We start from the raw sequence: 20,042 nt of genomic DNA, 5'->3' as shown, positions 1-20,042 counted from the left end.
AACGGTCTTGGGTTCCCTTTCGTTGTTGGGTCTCGTTATTCTTGACGGGGTTCACATCATCTTCAAGTAGGAGACTTGGTTGGGAGGCGTTCGTGCTGGGTTACACGTCAAAGTACTAAATACGATCGCTGCATCGGGTATGTGAGTGTTACTGTCTATCTACTAGCTTTGTCTTCTGAATAGTGGATATCCTGGGTTTGGCTGCCTCAGAGTGGTTTTTCTCTTGATTGAGTTTCCACTTCGTTAACAAAATTCTTGTGTCATTTAAATTCTACGCTTACATTATTTTGTTAACACATTGTGCACATACACACGGTTAAAATAGAAGTCATCTATTTTTCACTTGGTATTAGAGCTTGGTACACTCTGAAAAGATTAAATTCTTGAGTGTTATTCTATTTGACTTCTATTGCTTATATCATGTCTGTCAATTTTGATTTGATGGAAAAAGATGAATTCCAAAGGTTGTGTGTCAAATTGTTTAAACAATTTGAAGATTTTAAAAAATCTAGCATTGATCACCTATAAAGACTTAAAGATTTTGAAATTAAAAAGGATGTGTTTATTGGAAAAATTAAGTTTTTAGAAGATGATCTAATGAATTCTAAATTACGTTTGGACAAATCTTTTAATTCTGACTTGAGTATTGATAAAGTTGCTTCTATTTCTCATGGTATGTCTATTCATAGAACTATGTTTGTTAAACCTAGCATGTCTCATGATCATACTCAATTTACTTTTGGGGATAAAGGGGTTAGTCATGAAAACTGTAATTCTATCTCTACATATTCGCCCTAATTGCTTCCAGATTCATTCTCAAAAACCTTGGGATAGATCGCATGTACCTAGAGAAGGTGAACCAGGTTTTGAGAACCAAGTCAAGAATTTAAGTGATCAAGTTAAAAACTTATTAGTGAGAAGTTAGGAAGCCTCACTCCTAATGAAAAAAGATCTGTCTTGGCTAATGATAAGAAGAAAACTTCCAAACAAGTCTGGGTTAAAAAGGAGGATAATTTGTGTCTAGTTTCTCATAATGCCATAAAAATTCTTAATAATTGTTTGTGGTATTTGGATAGTGGCTGTTCTAAACACATGATAGGTGATAAGACTCTCCTGAAAGAAGTTCAGATGGGCAAAGGAGGAAGAATCACCTATGGAGATGGAAGCCAATCCAAGGTTATTGGAAAAGGGATCATCGACATTCCAGGATTTTGAGCATCTCAGGAAGCTTTGTATGTGGAAGGGCTCAAGGCAAATCTTCTCAGCATCAGCCAATTCTGTGACAATAATTTGGTGGTTCAATTCTCCAAAAAGTAATGCAATATCTTTGACAGCAGTAGCAAATGGCTTATGGGGGGAGAAAGGACTGATGGCAACTATTATGGCCTTCATGGTCTCACTTCAGATCCTCAAATTATCTGCAATAAGGTAACGATAGATGACAGTGAACTGTGGCATCAAAGGTTGGGGCATTTGAATTTCATAGATTTGTTGAAGATTGCTAGCAAAAACATTGTCAAAGATCTGCCTAAAATGGAGAAGACTGGGAAAGGAGTCTGTGGTCCTTGCCAGCTAGGGAAGTAGACTCGAGCAACTCATTAGAAGACCTCAAGTATTCTTACTTCCAGAAATTTAGAATTGCTGCATATGGATCTCATGGGTCCCACTAGAACTGCTAGTCTAGGTGGGAGAAAGTATATATTGGTGGTAGTAGATGATTTTTCTCGATATACATGGGCTATTCTTCTTCGGGAAAAATATGGTGCTTTTGATGCAACTCAACATTTATTCATGGAAATTCAAATTGAGCAAAACTACCAGATTATGAGGATCTGCAGTGATCATGGAAGGAATTTGAGAATGCCAAGTTTGAAGAATTCTTCCTTTCGTATGGAATCAAGCAGGAATTTTCTTCTCCTATCACTCTTCAGCAGTGATGAATAGGGTGATTCAAGAGATAGCCCGTCTAATGATCCACTCAAAAAATCTCAACATTTTTGGGGTGAAGCTGTCAATACTGCATGCCATATTATCAACAGAGTCTACCTGAGGCCTGAAACAAACAAGACTCCCTATGAGATTTGGCGAGGTAAGAAGCCCACAGTTAAGTACTTCAGAACTTTTGGAAGTAAATTCTATATTCTTCGTGATAGGGAGAATCTTGGGAAATTGGATCCCAAAAGTGATGAAGGTATATTCTTGCGATATTCCACAAATAGTCGTACTTACAGGGTTTTCAATAAAAGAACAAAGGCTATGATGGAATCTATCAATGTTATAATTGATGATGAAGAAGTTGAGGCACCAAGCAAGGGGGAGGAAAATCGGCCCATTTTGACTGAACTGCCTATTTTATTAGCTGACGTGATTAAGACTTCTCCAGTTCTGTCTCCAACTGAATCTCTTCCTATGCTTGCAACTTCTGATACTACTGCCAGTGCTTCTGAAGATGAGGATAATCCCACAAATCCTCCTAAGCGGTCATGGGTGAAGCTCAATCATCCCCCCAGCGGCTTCTTGGGACTGTTGAAGAAAGGCGTCGACTAAGAAACAGAGTCATCCAGCCGTCAAGTGAAGTAGCTAATCAAGTTTCCTACAGCTGCTACCTTGCATAGACAGAGCCTAAGAAAGTTGATGAAGCCCTACAAGATGGAAGCTGGGTTTCTGCCATACATGATGAGCTTCATTAGTTTACCAGAAATAATGTTTGGACTCTGGTTCCCCGACCTCCTGATCATAATATCATTGGCACCAAGTGGGTTTTCAAGAACAAGTCAGATGAGCATGGTCCAGTGGTGAGCAATAAAGCACACCTTGTTGCCCAGGGCTACACTCAAATTGAGGGAATAAACTTTGATGAAACCTTTGCTCTGGTTGCCAGGTTAGAATCCATAAGAATTCTTCTCTCCATTGCTTGCCATCTTGGATTTAAGCTTTATCAGATGGATGTAAAGAGTGCTTTTCTAAACGGCATTCTTCAAGAAGAATTTTATGTAGAACAGCTAAAAGAATTTCAAGATCCTCATCATCCCCATCATCATATCTACAAGCTAAAGAAAGCTTTATATGGTCTTAAGCAGGCTCCTCGAGCATGGTATGAGTTGTCTCACTACATATCTTTTGGCCAAGGGGTTTATAAGGGGATGGGCTGATCAGACCTTGTTCATCAGAAATCAAGGTACACACAAGATCATTGCTCAAATCTATGTTGATGACATTATATTTGGAGCTACTGATGTGAACCCTGTCAAGAATAACGAGACCCAACAACGAAAGGGAACCCAAGACCGTTCTAAGGACAGATTCGAATGGAAAAACCTCGACCCGTTGTTTATGACAAACAAGAACCTCGGTATAAGGAAGACGCCACAAACGGTGGTGGAAATTCCATTTGATAAGTCGAGATGAACGCCACGGGAAATCCCGATAAGTTCGAGTAGTTCTTCAAAGAACCAAAGAGAATAAAACCTCACAAGTTTTATGAATCATCAATGTCTCTATTATATGGTAGGTACACCTATTTATACAAGAAAATTACTTGCGGAGAAAGTAGTTCTAATCCTAATAAGTAAACAAATCAATTCCTAGCAAGGAAAGAAAATAAAGTCCAAATCCAAAAAGTAAACAAATCAAAATATACTTAAATATCTAACTTAAATAAGGCTTGAAATCATTCTAAATATGGTACTCTTCATATTTCCATGCCGGTTCACCATCAATTGTCTTTGTGGTCCAACGTATTTCCATATAGCCCACCATCAATTATTCCGCATCAATTTGGTTTAGATTTTCTGCGATTGTTTTCTTGCCAATTCTTGGCCTTGACCGGATTCTTCTAGAACTTAAATCAAGGTGACAATTCTTTGTTGGCCACGTGGATCATGCTCAATGGGCCTCCACAAATTTGCTTGAGCTCATAACTCTTGGATGAGTCCGTTGAGCACATCCTTAAACTTCTTTGCTCGTGCTCTCGTAACCGGCCCAATTGGTACTTGAACGAGATACTTCAAAGCGGTGCCTTGATTTCCATCATTCCCTTCCTCTTGAAAAGGATTTGTCCTCAAATCACCACGCTCGAGGACTTGGAAAGGGCCATCTCTTTTTCTTTTTTTTCGTGGTCCTCTTCTTCTTTGTTTAAGGATCCAGCTTCTTCTTTGCAAGGAACTGCAACGCGCCCCTTTTGTCTCAGCTACAGTTCCTTTCCATTTTCCTCTAACAACAGATTCCCGGTTTACTTCTCTTTCAATGCAAAATCTGGAACTCTCGGGTATTGCCACAGCATTCTTCAATTTTTTTTTCCAGCAGCAGATTTCCGATTCCAGTCTCCTTCAACCGAAAGTCCGAAAATCTCGAATCCCATATTCATTCTTCCTCCACCAATCAAACCTGAGTGTGCTCCTCTGTCCACCTCGCTCACAGGAAACTGTCGATCATCGGCCGGTGCCTCTGCATCCGTCACAGAATCACATGGAGGCTCGCCCCTGTGCTCGATGGAAGATTCTGGGCTGCCGTGGTTCACGCCGAAATCACCGACCCTCGCGTCATCACCGTCAGGGGGGCGTCTGGGTGGCCGCCGGTGACCGGAGAAATAGCCCGGTGAAGAAGCTTGCTTCGCCAGACCTCCCTCCATCGTTCCAGCTTCTAGGTCTTGCCGCCGGCCAGGGAACGATGCTCTAGGCCACGGCCCAGTTTGGGTCGGCTCCCCGAGCCTCTTTCTTGCTAAACGCCAAATCGTCGGAATTGTGAACCCCTGGATTTTGGCCCTCAACACCTGTCTCTTCTTCTTCGGTCCTCTGTTGCTCATTTTGTATCTGGCCCGTTTCTTCCTTTTGAACCAATCTATGTGAAAAAAATTGGGTTTCCCTGGTTGGGATTGTTTTTTCGGTTTGATCCTTTTGGTTTGTGGCTGACCATGGGTGATCTTGAGGTATGGGAAACGTTGGGTTGAGGGAATCGTGAAGAGGGTGGCTGGGTTTTGAGGTTTCGGGGGTGGGTACCTTGGGTGATGGAGTGGCTGGGTGATTGATGAACATGGTGGGAATTTCGGAGGTGTTGCTACGACTGTGGGTATAGGCAGTGGTTGTTTTTCTGGAAAATTTTCAAGGGGTGATGGTGGTGGTAGGGTGGCTTTTGTGGGTTGTTGTTTGAGTGGTTTTTCTAAGGATGATGGTGGTGGTTGGTCTTGTAGTCGTGCAGTGATGGGTTCGGGGTCTTTGCATGGTGGTGGGGCTGTGGTTTTGGGCAGTGATGGTTCTGCCGGGTTGATTTGTGGTAGGGTTGTGGGTTTTGGCAGTTGTTCGGGTGGGTTTTCTAATGAAACAGATGAGAATCGTACCTGACGTGCTGCAATTTCATCTCTCCATTGCTGGAAAAATTGATCTTTCCACCGGTTAAGTTCTGCCCATGATTCTTTGGAGAGTGTGCTCTGATACCAAATGATGTAAACCCTGTCAAGAATAACGAGACCCAACAACGAAAGGGAACCCAAGACCGTTCTAAGGACAGATTCGAATGGAAAAACCTCGACCCGTTGTTTATGACAAACAAGAACCTCGGTATAAGGAAGACGCCACAAACGGTGGTGGAAATTCCGTTTGATAAGTCGAGATGAACGCCACGGGAAATCCCGATAAGTTCGAGTAGTTCTTCAAAGAACCAAAGAGAATAAAACCTCACAAGTTTTATGAATCATCAATGTCTCTATTACATGGTAGGTACACCTATTTATACAAGAAAATTACTTGCGGAGAAAGTTGTTCTAATCCTAATAAGTAAACAAATCAATTCCTAGCAAGGAAAGAAAATAAAGTCCAAATCCAAAAAGTAAACAAATCAAAATATACTTAAATATCTAACTTAAATAAGGCTTGAAATCATTCTAAATATGGTACTCTTCATATTTCCATGCCGGTTCACCATCAATTGTCTTTGTGGTCCAACGTATTTCCATATAGCCCACCATCAATTATTCCGCATCAATTTGGTTTAGATTTTGTGCGATTGTTTTCTTGCCAAATCTTGGCCTTGACCGGATTCTTCTAGAACTTAAATCAAGGTGACAATTCTTTGTTGGCCACGTGGATCATGCTCAATGGGCCTCCCCGAATTTGCTTGAGCCCATAACTCTTGGATGAGTCCGTTGAGCACATCCTTGAACTTCTTTGCTCGTGCTCTCGTAACCGGCCCAATTGGTACTTGAACGAGATCCTTCAAAGCGGTGCCTTGATCTCCATCAACTACTCTAGATTTCCTAGCCCATGAATTTTCTGAGTAGATGAAGCAAAAATTTGAGATGAGCATGATGGTGAGTTGAATTACTTTCTTGGTCTTCAAGTCAAACAAACTTCTGAACACATTTTCATCTCTCAATCCAAGTATGCTAAAGATATGGTTAAACGTTTCCGTCTAGATGGGAAGTGTCAAGATAAGCAATGACCATGCAGGGAAACCAGTTCATCCAACTCTATACAGGAGTATGATAGGGAGCCTCCTATACCTCACAGCCAGCCGACCAGATATTGCCTTCAATGTGGGAGTTTGTGCTCGTTTTCAGGAAAATCCTAAAGAATCTCACCTCATTGCAGTCAAGTGTATCATCAGGTATGTAAATGATACTCTTTTCTATGTCATATGGTATTCTAGGGAAACAAATTTTGTTGTTGCGAGATACTCTGATGCAGACTGGGCTGGAAATGCTGATGATAGGAAGAGCACCTCAGGAGGATGCTTCTATGTAGAAAATAATCTTGTAGCCTGGATGAGTAGGAAACAATACTCGATTTCTCTCTCCACTGCTGAGGCTAAGTATATTGCTGCGGGAAGCTGTTGTACCCAATTGTTGTGGATGAAGAAGTTGTTATGTGACTATGGATTCACTCAGGATACCATGATTATCAACTGTGATAATACTAGTACTATAAATATTTCCAAGAATCCTGTTTAGCACTCTCGGACCAAGCACATCGACATCAGACATCACTTCTTGCGTGATCTTGTGGAATCTGAGGTAGTTTCTCTCTCTTTCATTCCCACTGATAACCAATTGGCAGACATTCTTACCAAACCTCTGGATGGTAGCAGGTTTGAGTCCTTTCGAAAATCCATTGATGTTTGTGACGTGTATTTCCATGCTAGGATTAGGCTTCTCTGTGTCTAGTCCTCTGAAGGCAAGATGTTTTTAACAAAACATATATATATATATATATATATTTTGGGGAGTTTTCTAGCAGGGTGGTTCTTTTTAAAATTTTGTCAGCTATCTCATGCCTCTTATTCTATTTTATTGGTTCATTGTGCTTTGATGAATTATGCTTACATATGTGGTTGAGAACATAAGTCTGACATATGCAAAGTTTTCTAGCTCACTTTTTGTGACGACCCTTTTTTTAAAAAAAAAAAAACATATAATGAGTCATCACAGTGGCACGACTTCATGTCACTCAGCCAACATACGGTACACATTCCATAACATGTACTTGATAATCAGAGTTACATCTACGCAGCGGATAACATATAATAATATTATCAACATAGCGAAAGGTACATCTATAAACAACAGTTAATCACAACAAAAGAGTTATTAATCTGTCTATCTGTTTAAGGCTTTTACATAGCTATTAAATACATACTAAAAGACTGGCTCATAAATACACGTGTCACAGGCGACACGAGCCATAAACAAAGTCTACCAAAAGGCGAACAACACATGGTCCAACCATTATAACTGTCGCGTCGTGCTTCGGTCATAACATCCCAAGTACTATGCTACGAAGTCATTTCATTAGATCCACTGGACTTGCAATCAAAGCGTCAAACTCTGTACGGTTGTAAGGTTAATGATGTGAACCCTGTCAAGAATAACGAGACCCAACAACGAAAGGGAACCCAAGATCGTTCTATGAACAGATTTGAATGGAAGACCTCGACCCGTTGTTTATGACAAACAAGAACCTCGGTATAAGGAAGACGCCACAAACGGTGGTGGAAACTCCGTTTGATAAGTCGAGATGAACGCCACGGGAAATCCCGATAAGTTCGAGCAGTTCTTCAAAGAACCAAAGAGAATAAACCTCACAAGTTTTATGAATAATCAATGTCTCCTCCATTACATGGTAGGTACACCTATTTATACAAGAAAATTACTTGCGGAGAAAGTAGTTCTAATCCTAATAAGTAAACAAATCAATTCCTAGCAAGGAAAGAAAATAAAGTCCAAATCAATTCCTAGCAAGGAAAGAAAATAAATAAAGATCTTAGGTAGGTAAAGAAAATAAGTCTTGTAATCCGATCCTTCTAAATTAACGAACAATCTCAGCAGTTCTTAGCCTTGACCGGATCCTTCTAGAACTTGAATCAAGGTGACAATTCTTTGTTGCCCACGTGGATCATGCTCAATGGGCCTCCCCAAATTTGCTTGAGCCCATAACTCTTGGATGAGTCCGTTGAGCACATCCTTGAACTTCTTTGCTCGTGCTCTCGTAACCGGCCCAATTGGTACTTGAACGAGATCCTTCAAAGCGGTCCCTTGATCTCCATCAGTTAACCACATCTGTACAGGTGAAAGTATGAGTTCACCACCTCAGTAGTATAAGACTCACTACGGAGTAAACAATGCACACAAACATACATGATGTGAACCCCGTCAAGAATAACGAGACCCAACAACGATAGGGAACCCAAGACCGTTCTAAGGACAGATTCGAATGGAAAAACCTCGACCCGTTGTTTATGACAAACAAGAACCTCGGTATAAGGAAGACGCCACAAACGGTGGTGGAAATTCCGTTTGATAAGTTGAGATGAACGCCACGGGAAATCCCGATAAGTTCGAGTAGTTCTTCAAAGAACCAAAGAGAATAAAACCTCACAAGTTTTATGAATCATCAATGTCTCCTCGATTACATGGTAGGTATACCTATTTATACAAGAAAATTACTTGCGGAGAAAGTAGTTCTAATCCTAATAAATAAAACAAATCAATTCCTAGCAAGGAAAGAAAATAAAGTCCTAATCTAAAAAAAGTGAACAAATCAAAATATACTTAAATATCTAACTTAAATAAGGCATGAAATCATTCTAAATATGGCACTCTTCATGTTTCCATGCCGGTTCACCATCAATTATCTTTGTGGTCCAACGTATTTCCATATCAGCCCACCATCAATTATTCCGCGTCAATTTGGTTTAGATTTTCTGCGATTGTTTTCTTGCCAATTCTTGGCCTTGACCGGATTCTTCTAGAACTTGAATCAAGGTGACAATTCTTTGTTGGCCACATGGATCATGCTCAATGGGCCTCCACAAATTTGCTTGAGCCCATAACTCTTGGATGAGTCCGTTGAGCACATCCTTAAACTTCTTTGCTCGTGCTCTCGTAACCGGCCCAATTGGTACTTGAACGAGATACTTCAAAGCGGTGCCTTGATTTCCATCAATACATACATACAAGATTCAACAATATTATTCTCAAATCATTAAGTCCACTCAACAACGCATCATTAAGTACAGTCACAACATTCGTCACACACGTATATTATTATAGTTTCTACTAACAATATTCCATGCATACCATAAACAATATTCTACACATCTCACGAGTGCTAGCACTTCAATGCTTGACTTGCCATCGCCAACGCCCAAGCTACGATCCGTAGGGCACACATCTCACGTGAGCTAGCACTTCAATGCTAGGCTTACCACATATCTCACTAGTACTAGCACTTCAATGCTAGGCTTACCATCAAATTCGCCCGTAAAGCTACGACCCGCAGGGCACACATCTCACGTGAACTAGCACTTCAATGCTAGGCTTACCACATATCTCACTAGTACTAGCACTTCAATGCAAGGCTTACCATCAACACCGCCCGTAAAGCTACGACCCGTAGGGCACACATCTCACGTGAACTAGCACTTCAATGCTAGGCTTACCACATATCTCACTAGTGCTAACACTTCAATGCTAGGCTTACCACACACATCTCAGCCAAGAGCTGGTACCCTCTGGCCTACCACTCATCTCAGCCAAGAGCTGCTACACTATGGCCTACCACTGTTCCAGATACTACAACATTGGACTTACCATCTATCAACTACCGGGTTCTCATAATACCAAAGCATTCACACTATATACATATCATCACATGTGTATTCCCAAACATCTTTCTTTCAACACATACCACCTTCATTTTTATCAACAATTCCATAACCATCAATACATTCCAATTCCAACAACATCCATTTATCATCACAATTCTCAATCCAAATATATCATAACTCATTCACATATATTTTTATCATCACAATTCTCAATCCAAATATATCATAACTCATTCACATATATTTTTTACAAACAATTCCATAACCATCAATACATTCCAATTTCAACAACATCCATTTATTATCACAATTCTTAATCCAAATATATCACAACCCATTCACATATATTTTTACTAACACTTCCATAACTATAAATACATTACAATTTCAACATCCATTTATCATCACAATTCTCAATCCAAATATATCACAACTCATTCACATATATTTTCACCAACAAATTCCATAACAATAAATACAACCAAATATTGTCAAAATGTAAATCTAAATTCCTAGGGTTTCTCAGTGAGTAGAATACTCACCTTGGCTGCACTGGGCTCATGACTCGAATATCCCACACGTTCTAAATACGTTGAACTCACCGTTGGAGAACAATTGAAGTCTCCACCTTACGTGCCTGCAAACATTTATGATATTAGACTAAGTTATTGAGCTCTATACTTTATGACACATAAACTACCCGCGTGCTCACACGTCGCATCACACGCTTCTAACTCTAGCTAGGTACCTCAAGCTATTATTAGGTTTACCATTGGTTCTAGGTTTATACTTTACCTTGTTTATTAATTATAAGATGTATTTACTATTTTTATTAGCTACTATTATTGTTAATCCTTTTTATAGCTCGTTACTTATTTGCTAGGTTAACAACGCGTACTTGACTCATGTACATGTATATGTATGTATATATATATATATATATACAATGCTTAGCAAGCTTAAACCTAATTCAATGATACACTTAAATACTTTACATTTACTAGTTTCTAACCATTCAAGTAGTTTAGGTTATAAAACCTAATTGGATTAAACTATAAATCCCTTGACATCTTTATTTTCAACTCTCCTATTCAACTTTTTATTCTTTTATGATATAAATACTTAAGTGATTAGACTATAGGACTTTAATCCTTATTCAACAAATTACTTTATTAACTCTTATTGTAATTTTGTGAATCTATTTATTTCACTTAGTGCACTTCACTTTCATTTATTCCTTTCACTTCACTATTTGTCTCACTTTCTTCTTTTAGACTCTTCTTATAATTGAACCCAATGAGAAATAGCCACCATAGTATACCCATCAAAGCCCCAACTCATAGCCATAAACTCATGATTCCCTTTATACATGTTTAAAAGTTGAGCTCATAAAGTTTTAAGGTTCCATTCAACATTTTATTATCTACAATTACTAACCCATAAAATTATAGGGTTTACTTTATTACCCATTAATTGACTAAACCTATACATAGAAATATTCTTAGGTTTACAATTAAAATTTTCAATTTATACAAATTACTAACTTTAGGACCTAACCCCATAAATATCTATTTTTTTATGAAGCACATACATAACATAGGATCAATTAACACCCTAAATGCAATTAATCAACTAATTAATAATCTAGGGCTTAAACATCTAAAAGCCCCAATTTTAACTCAACTCATCAAATTTAGAGTTTATGCATATACTTCAACAATTAACAAAATTGGAGTTTCAAATCCTTTAATCCAACAACCCATGGCTTAAATAGTGTATAGGAATTCATTATACACAAAAGCCTCAAGCTAATTTTAACAATTTAGTCTAACACCCAAAATTGACCTAACTTAGACAAAAATTAGGGATTACGAAATTACCTCAAAATAATCGGTAGATTGAAGGTCCTAACACCCAAAAATCGTTACCCAAAGCTCAAAAACAATGAAAGACTTGATTTGAAGCAAAGCCCAAGCCAAACTTATGATTTACATATGAAAGAGTGTAAGAGAGAGGGCTGGAGATTCCGAAAATTACAGCCCTCTATGGGTAATGTTTTGAGCTCAAAAACTCTTTCCAAGCAACCACAAACCCATGTGGAGAGGAGAAGAGAAGAGAAAAATGAAAGGGATGGAGAACTTACGGTTTTGCTCTTGAAAGACCCCCTTTGTGCAATGCTTCCAACAAGAAATCAAAGCCCCACATGTGCCATGGCTCCCAAGGTTCAAGGGTTGATGAGAGAAGAGAGAAGAGCAAGAGAGAAGGGAGAAAAATGGTGGAAATTTTTTTTGTTGAGTGGGGGAAACCGAGAGTGATGCGTGTGTGAGTTTAGGTGAGAAAAAGAAAGAAAAATCTGAAGGAGAGAGTGTGTGTGGCCGTGAGTCATGAGGAGAGGATATGGGTTTAGGTGAAAATTTCAAAAATGCCCTCAAACTAAGTGATTTTTAAGGGCTTTAGTGAAAATTCCTGGTTTGGGCCTAAAAGACATCATCCTTTTTCTCCTTTCTTGGGCTATCATTTACAAGCCCATATGATAAAAATAAACACTTTGTTTATTTTTCCATGCTAACTAGACTTATTTTTACTTAATCCTAGAAACTCATTAATAATATTTTATTATTCCAACTTCCATTATTTTATCTTAAAACTCTTTTTATTTACATAGTATAAATATTATCACCTAGAATATAATTATTAGTCTCATCTACTTAATAAATATAATTTATTAAATGCTAAACTCCTTATTTATTTTCTTGGTCTTTACACTTTTTATGCTTGATAGTTGCTTTCCTCATGTGATGATATTGTACACTGTCCAAGGCTCTCCTAAGGTACATTCTTTCCTCTCTGACTTCTTGTTTCTAGAAATTCTAATGAGAGAGATGTTTTTGATAAGATTGTCAAATTGACCAACATGCTAGTTAAACCTAGAGCCTAAAAATTCTAGCATTCTCTCTTAGTTGCAGCACTAACAAGAAACAAGCAGTTATTCCTCTGAATTCCTTGTTATATGCTTATATTCACTGCTTCTGTGCTGAATTAGCTTTATATCTTGTTCTTCATGGTGCAAGTAAAAATTTTTACCTTGACCTTCATGGTACAAGTAAAAACAATTAGATGCTGCATCTTAGGGGGAGGGTATTAGATGAGGGTGGCTAGCGTCCTGACGATGTTGCTATGATGTCCGGATGTCTTCAAAGCTGAAGCTCCTAGATACTGAGGGGCGTTCGGACACCTTCAATGGCCTGTCCGGACGGTTGCACAGGAACCGGTTGATCTGACTTCAAAAAAAATGCATGGAGTCTTCATGGACATCTTCTAGAACTTTGTGACCAGTCACATGGCTTGAAACGAACACTGTCCATATAACTTAAAGACTTTGAATAAAAACTGATAAACTTGTTTAAAAGGCAACCGTTACAAAAAGTGGTTTTATCATCCAGAATGTTGCCAACATAAAATACTAAAACACACGTACTTGTTCAGAGGACTAAAGTGAAGGAGTTGCCAAAGAAAGATTCTACTAGCACCAAAGCTCTTAGGAAGCAACAAGCTCAAAGGAAAACTATCAAGGTATGCTCCACTAGTTCACAAAACTCCCGTATGTCACCAATGTGTAGTTCATAGTCATGTCAGGGGTCCTCAGCCTCAGAAGGACCCGCCTAGAAAGTCGGGACCTCATGCAAGGTATCCTGCTCCAAGGCATTAGCGACAACAGCAGAGGTTTGTTCCTGTAAAATAGGCCTGGTTGCCAAAGAAGAACAAATCTCAGCATCATGAGGAAAAGCCGCAAACGCCTAAAAGGGATCCATCCTATGAAGAATTGCCCATTACTGGCAGCTTTATGCGGAACTTGATCAAATATATAGAACTACAGCCAAAGGATGGAGGACAAGATTGGCACACTCACTTCCCATGGGGGAGCGGACCCACCTAGTAGGTGAGGTCACACATGCCTAGGATTGTAGTTCCTAAATCCTAGGAACCACAATCCTAGGCATGTCAGGTACACTTGCAGTGCATCTTTTATATTGTCATATCCTTTGTATTGCATCTTTTATATTGTCATATCATGTGCATACTTTGCATATTTGTTATGGAACCATTTTGTCTATCCATATATAGTTTCTCTTTTTGTCTTGAGAAATTTCTGCAGGTATTTTATAGGGATGACAGACAAAACACGTCGGGCAACTGCTTTTCTGTCTTGGTATAGGTAAACCTCTCTCCCTAAGGTCAGGTTTGCCCTTACCCTACATGCTTGGACTAATTGTCTTTTCTTTTCCTTTTCTGCAAGTTGATTTGTTTTTTTTTTCACCAAAAAAAAAAAAAAAAAAAAAAGGGGGTGGGGGTAAGGTGCAAGGTTTTTCTTCTTAGTCTTTCAGCTATCTCATGGATCTTTATCTGCTATCTCAGTTATTTGTGCTTTGATAGAATATGCCTACATATTATTGAGATTTCAAGTCTGATTTGTGCTAAGTTTTCCTGTTGTATCTGTATTAGATAGTTTCTTTCTTCATGCGATGAAAATGTGCACTATCCAAGGCGGTAAGGTTGATGTGAACCCCGTCAAGAATAACGAGACCCAACAACGAAAGGGAACCCAAGATCGTTCTATGAACAGATTCATTGTTTATGACAAACAAGAACCTCGGTATAAGGAAGACGCCACAAACGGTGGTGGAAACTCCGTTTGATAAGTCGATATGAACGCCACGGGAAATCCCAATAAGTTCGAGTAGTTCTTCAAAGAACCAAAGAGAATAAACCTCACAAGTTTTATGAATAATCAATGTCTGTCTTTTTCTTTATCCCTACGCAATCTCTTGCGGTCCAAGCAATTATTTGGGCAACAAACCCATTATGGAAAACTTAGAAATATCAAATCAAAATATACTTAAACATCTAACTTGAATAAGGCATGAAATCGTTCTAAATATGGTACTCTTCATATTTCTATGTCGGTTCACCATCAATTATCTTTGTGGTCCAACATATTTCCATGTCAATCCACCATCAATTTATTCCGCATCAATTTGGTTTAGATTTTCTGCGATTGTTTTCTTGCCAATTCTTAGCCTTGACCGGATCCTTCTAGAACTTGAATCAAGGTGACAATTCTTTGTTGCCCACGTGGATCATGCTCAATGGGCCTCCACGAATTTGCTTGAGCCCATAACTCTTTGATGAGTCCGTTGAGCACATCCTTGAACTTCTTTGCTCGTGCTCTCGTAACCGGCCCAATTGGTACTTGAACGAGATCCTTCGAAGCGGTGCCTTGAAAAGGATTTGCCCTCAAATCATCACCTACATCAAAAGGACTCAAATCAGTAACATTAAAAGTGGTACTTACATTGTACTCACCAGGTAAATCTAGCTTGTAAGCGTTGTCATTGATACGCTCGAGGACTTGGAAAGGGCCATCTCCTCTTGAGAGCAATTTGGAACGTCTTTTCGCTGGGAATATTTCTTTTCTCATATGCAGCCAAACCCAATCTCCGGGTTCAAAAACCAGGTTCTGACGTCCCTTGTTGGCTTGTGTGGCATATAGTTCCGTTCTTCGCTCAATGTTGAGTCTTGCTTTCTCATGAATCTGCTTCACAAAGTCAGCTTTCTTTTTGCCATCTAAATTAACGTGCTCTGTCAAAGGTAAAGGAGATAAATCCAATGGAGTTAAAGGATTAAAAACCCATACACAATTTCAAATGGCGAAAATTTGGTAGCAGAATGAACAGCTCTATTATATGCAAACTCAACATGTGGTAAACATTCTTCCCATGTTTTGATGTTCTTTCTAATGATTGCCCTCAATAGAGTAGACAAAGTCCTATTTACTACTTCAGTTTGACCATCAGTTTGTGGATGACAAGTAGTGGAAAACAATAGCTTGGTGCCTAGCTTACACCACAAAGTCTTCCAAAAATAGCTCAAGAACTTAGCATCTCTATCCGAAACAATTGTCCTAGGCATGCCATGTAATCTCACAATCTCTCTAAAGAACAAATCAGCAACTTGCGAAGCGTCATCCGTTTTGTGACATGGAATAAAATGTGCCATTTTAGAAAATCTATCCACGACCACAAAAATTGAATCTCTTCCACGTTTAGTCCTAGGCAATCCTAACACAAAATCCATTGAAATATCAATCCAAGGCTCACTAGGAATTGGTAAAGGAGTATACAAACCGTTGGGCTGCACTTTGGATTTAGCTTGCCTACATGTGACACATCTACCACAAATCCGTTCGACATCTCGTTTCATGTGAGGCCAATAGAAGTGCTCCTGCAAAATAGCTAAAGTCTTTGCAACTCCAAAATGTCCCATTAATCACCCACCATGTGATTCCTGCACTAATAACTCCCTCATTGAACAATTAGGCACGCATAGCTTATTTTCTCGAAATAGGAATCCATCAAGCCTAAAGAACTTACCAGAGGCAATTTTCTCACAAGCTCTATATTCCTCACAAAATTCGTGGTCTTCAGCATATAATTCTTTAATGTGTTCAAAACCAAGCAATTTTGCATCAAGTATGGAGAGTAAGGCATACCTGCGAGAAAGTGCATCAGCGACTTCTCCTTACCTTGCTTGTATCAAATGACGTATGGAAACGTCTCTATGAATTCCACCCATCGTGCATGCCTTTTGTTTAGCTTGTGTTGGCCCTTCAAGTGTTTCAAGGACTCATGATCGGTGTGAATCACGAACTCCTTAGGCCATAGATAGTGCTGCCACGTCTCTAAAGCCCGAACCAATGCATACAACTCCTTTTCATAAGTTGGGTAGTTTAAGGCTGCCCTGCTGAGTTTCTTGCTGAAGTAAGTGATTGGTCGTCCTTCTTGCATAAGAACGTCGCCTATACATACCTGAAGCATCACATTCAATTTCAAACGTTTTAGAAAAGTTAGGTAAAGACAACAAAGGTGCGTTAGTCAGCTTCTCTTTGATTAATTGAAAGGCTTTCTCTTGTTCTTCTCCCCACCGAAATCCAACGTTCTTCTTGATCACTTAGGTAAGCGGTGCGGCTAAGCTACTGAAGTCCTTCACGAACCGCTGGTAGAAACTAGCAAGTCCATGAAAACTACGAACATTACCTACACTTGTGGGGCTCAGCCAATCTTGGATTGCTCGTACCATCTCCTCATCAACCTGTATACCTTGTGCACTAACAACAAATCCCAAAAATTCAAGCTTATCGGTGTAAAAAGTGCACTTCTTTAAATTAGCAAACAACTTTTCTTTCCTTAGCACATCTAAAACGGATTTCAAATGTACTACATGATCGTCTATGTTCTTGCTATAAATGAGTATATCATCAAAATAGACAACAACAAATCTGCCTATAAATGCACACAAAACATGGTTCATAAGTCTCATAAAGGTACTCGGAGCGTTAGTCAAACCAAAAGGCATAACTAAACCATTCATACAAACCATATTTTGTTTTAAAGGCGGTTTTCCATTCATCTCCTTTCATCCTAATTTGATGATAACCTCTTTTTAAATCAATCTTAGAAAATATGCAAGAACCATGCAGCTCATCTAACATATCATCTAAGCATGGGATAGGATGACGATACTTTACCGTTATGTTGTTGATCGCTTGGCAATCAACGCACATTCTCCACGTCCCATCCTTCTTAGGTACAAGTAAGACCGGAACCGCACATGGGCTCATGCTCTCCCTCACGTGCCCTTTCTCCAACAATTCACTTACCTGCCGTTGAAGCTCCTTTGTCTCCCCAGGATTGCTCCTATAAGCTGGTCAATTTGGGATGGTTGCACCGGGAACAAAATCAATTTGATGTTCAATCCCTCGGATTGGAGGTAACCCATGTGGTATTTCCTCGGGGAAGACATCCTCGTACTCCTGCAAAAGAGAAACAATAGAACTAGGCAAAGCAAGGTCAAGTTCGTTAGTGTTTAAAAGTGCCTCTTTGTACAAAAGTACAATCATCGACTGTTTTGAAAACATTGCCCACTTGATCTCACTCACTTTTGCATAGAAATTCTTTTGTTTTCTCTCAGAGGCCGAACTTTGATTTTCTTTTTCTCTCTCATTTTTCTCGGCCTCTCTCTGTTTTTCACTCCTTTTCCTTTGCTCACTCTCTTTCTTTTATTCACTCTCCTTTTGTAATCTCACTTTATCCGTATACTTGCTGCGGTGTCAATGGTACAAGAGTGATTGATCATTGATTAAGTACAAAAGAGTACTTGTTCGTAAAGCCATCATGCTTCACTTGCCTATCGAACTGCCATGGACGCCTTAGCAATAAGTGTCCCGCCTGCATCGGTACTACATCACACAACACTTCATCTTCATATTTACCGAGTCGAAATGCAACTAACACTTGCTTGTTCACCCTTATCTCACCACTATCATTTAGCCATTGCAACTTGTACGGTCTAGGATGCTTTATCATGGGTAATCCCAATTTCTCCACCATAATTGTGCTTCCAACATTAGTACAACTACCACCATCAATAATCACACTACATACTTTGTCTTTAACGTAGCACCTAGTGTGAAAGATGTTCTCCCGCTGTACTTCATCAACTTCTTTTGCTTGCAAGCTCAACGCTCTCCTCGCCACCAATGTCAATGCGTCAGGGGCAAAATACTCCTCATTGGAAACATCCTCCAATGGCGGCATGTTGTCGGTGTCGAAATCTTCATTATCGGTCACAATTTCTCCATTGGCTTGCAACACCATGGCTTGCTTGTTTGGACATTGACTTGCTATGTGGCCCCAGCCTTGACATCTAAAACATTTAATATCACGATTCCTAGAGGTTGAGGCTTTGGTTTTACCTTGAGGAACGTGGCTGGTAGTCGCGGACTTGGGCTCGGGTTTGGACGATTGTGACTTGTCCAGCGGCTTGGCATGACTCGATTTCCAAGAGGTAGAACTAGAGTTATGGCCTGCACGTGTCCCACTAACTAGCCTTCCTTCTACTTGCTACTACATCAGCTTGTTGATGGCTATCTCATCAGCCGTTATATTAATTGGACACAACATGCATAGCCACATGCAATAAACACACCACACAGTCCTAATGAAACATAGAATAATTCCTCAGTAAGTACATCCATACTTACTCTCCTTGGTGTAGTTTCAATTATACAAAGAAGATGATATATACATCAGTCCTTTTTCCAATATTAAAAATGTGTATATTTTTACATCACTATACTCATCATTTTTAGTTATCAATTAAAAGGTAATTACTTCAACATGAATCCCACAACGATTCATGAGAAAATATTACAACGTTTCATGTTTAAGCACCGAAACACAACATAATGCTTTTGATAACATATCACTTAAACATGAATCCTAACAGGATAAAACTTTTATGTAAAGGGATAGGGAAATTAGCGGCATAGCCACTTTGTAGGAATACAATAAATGATAAAATAAATATACGAAGGAATAGGGAAATTAGCGGCATAGCCACTTTGTAGGAATACAATAAATTATAAAATAAATATGCAAAGGGATAGAGAAATTAGCGGCATAGCCACCTTGTAGGAATACAGTAAATGATAAAATAAATATACGAAGGAATAGGGAAATTAGCGGCATAGCCACCTTGTAGGAATGCAGTAAATGATAAAATAAATATACGAAGGAATAGGGAAATTAGCGGCATAGCCACTTTGTAGGAATACAATAAATTATAAAATAAATATGCAAAGGGATAGAGAAATTAGCGGCATAGCCACTTTGTAGGAATACAATAAATGATAAAATAAATATACGAAGGAATAGGGAAATTAGCGGCATAGCCACTTTGTAGGAATACAATAAATTATAAAATAAATACGGGGGATTAAACCACTCCGTAGTAACGTAATAAATAAACAAGTAAATAAATACGGGGGTTGTTAAACCAACTCCGTAGTAATAAATACAAATGAAATCAAATAGTAAGGAAGAGGT

The 20,042-nt window shown here is 39.1% G+C and overlaps 1 long non-coding RNA gene across 1 annotated transcript; it reads right to left on the bottom strand.

Annotated features, from left to right (window-relative positions):
* Positions 1–7,537: 7,537 nt before the first annotated feature.
* LOC133878370 (uncharacterized) lies at positions 7,538–12,454 on the bottom strand. Its single transcript, XR_009901889.1, has 4 exons — positions 12,242–12,454; positions 11,979–12,078; positions 10,641–10,735; positions 7,538–8,548 (listed from the first exon to the last, which is right to left on the bottom strand). It is a non-coding gene; the product is annotated as an uncharacterized LOC133878370 (long non-coding RNA).
* Positions 12,455–20,042: the final 7,588 nt, after the last annotated feature.

The sequence above is a fragment of the Alnus glutinosa genome, chromosome 1 (genome assembly GCF_958979055.1).
Source record: "Alnus glutinosa chromosome 1, dhAlnGlut1.1, whole genome shotgun sequence".
In the NCBI taxonomy this organism is placed as follows: domain Eukaryota; kingdom Viridiplantae; phylum Streptophyta; class Magnoliopsida; order Fagales; family Betulaceae; genus Alnus; species Alnus glutinosa.
The sequence above is the reverse complement of the archived record's forward strand: the minus strand, read 5'-3'. Positions and strand labels throughout refer to the sequence as shown.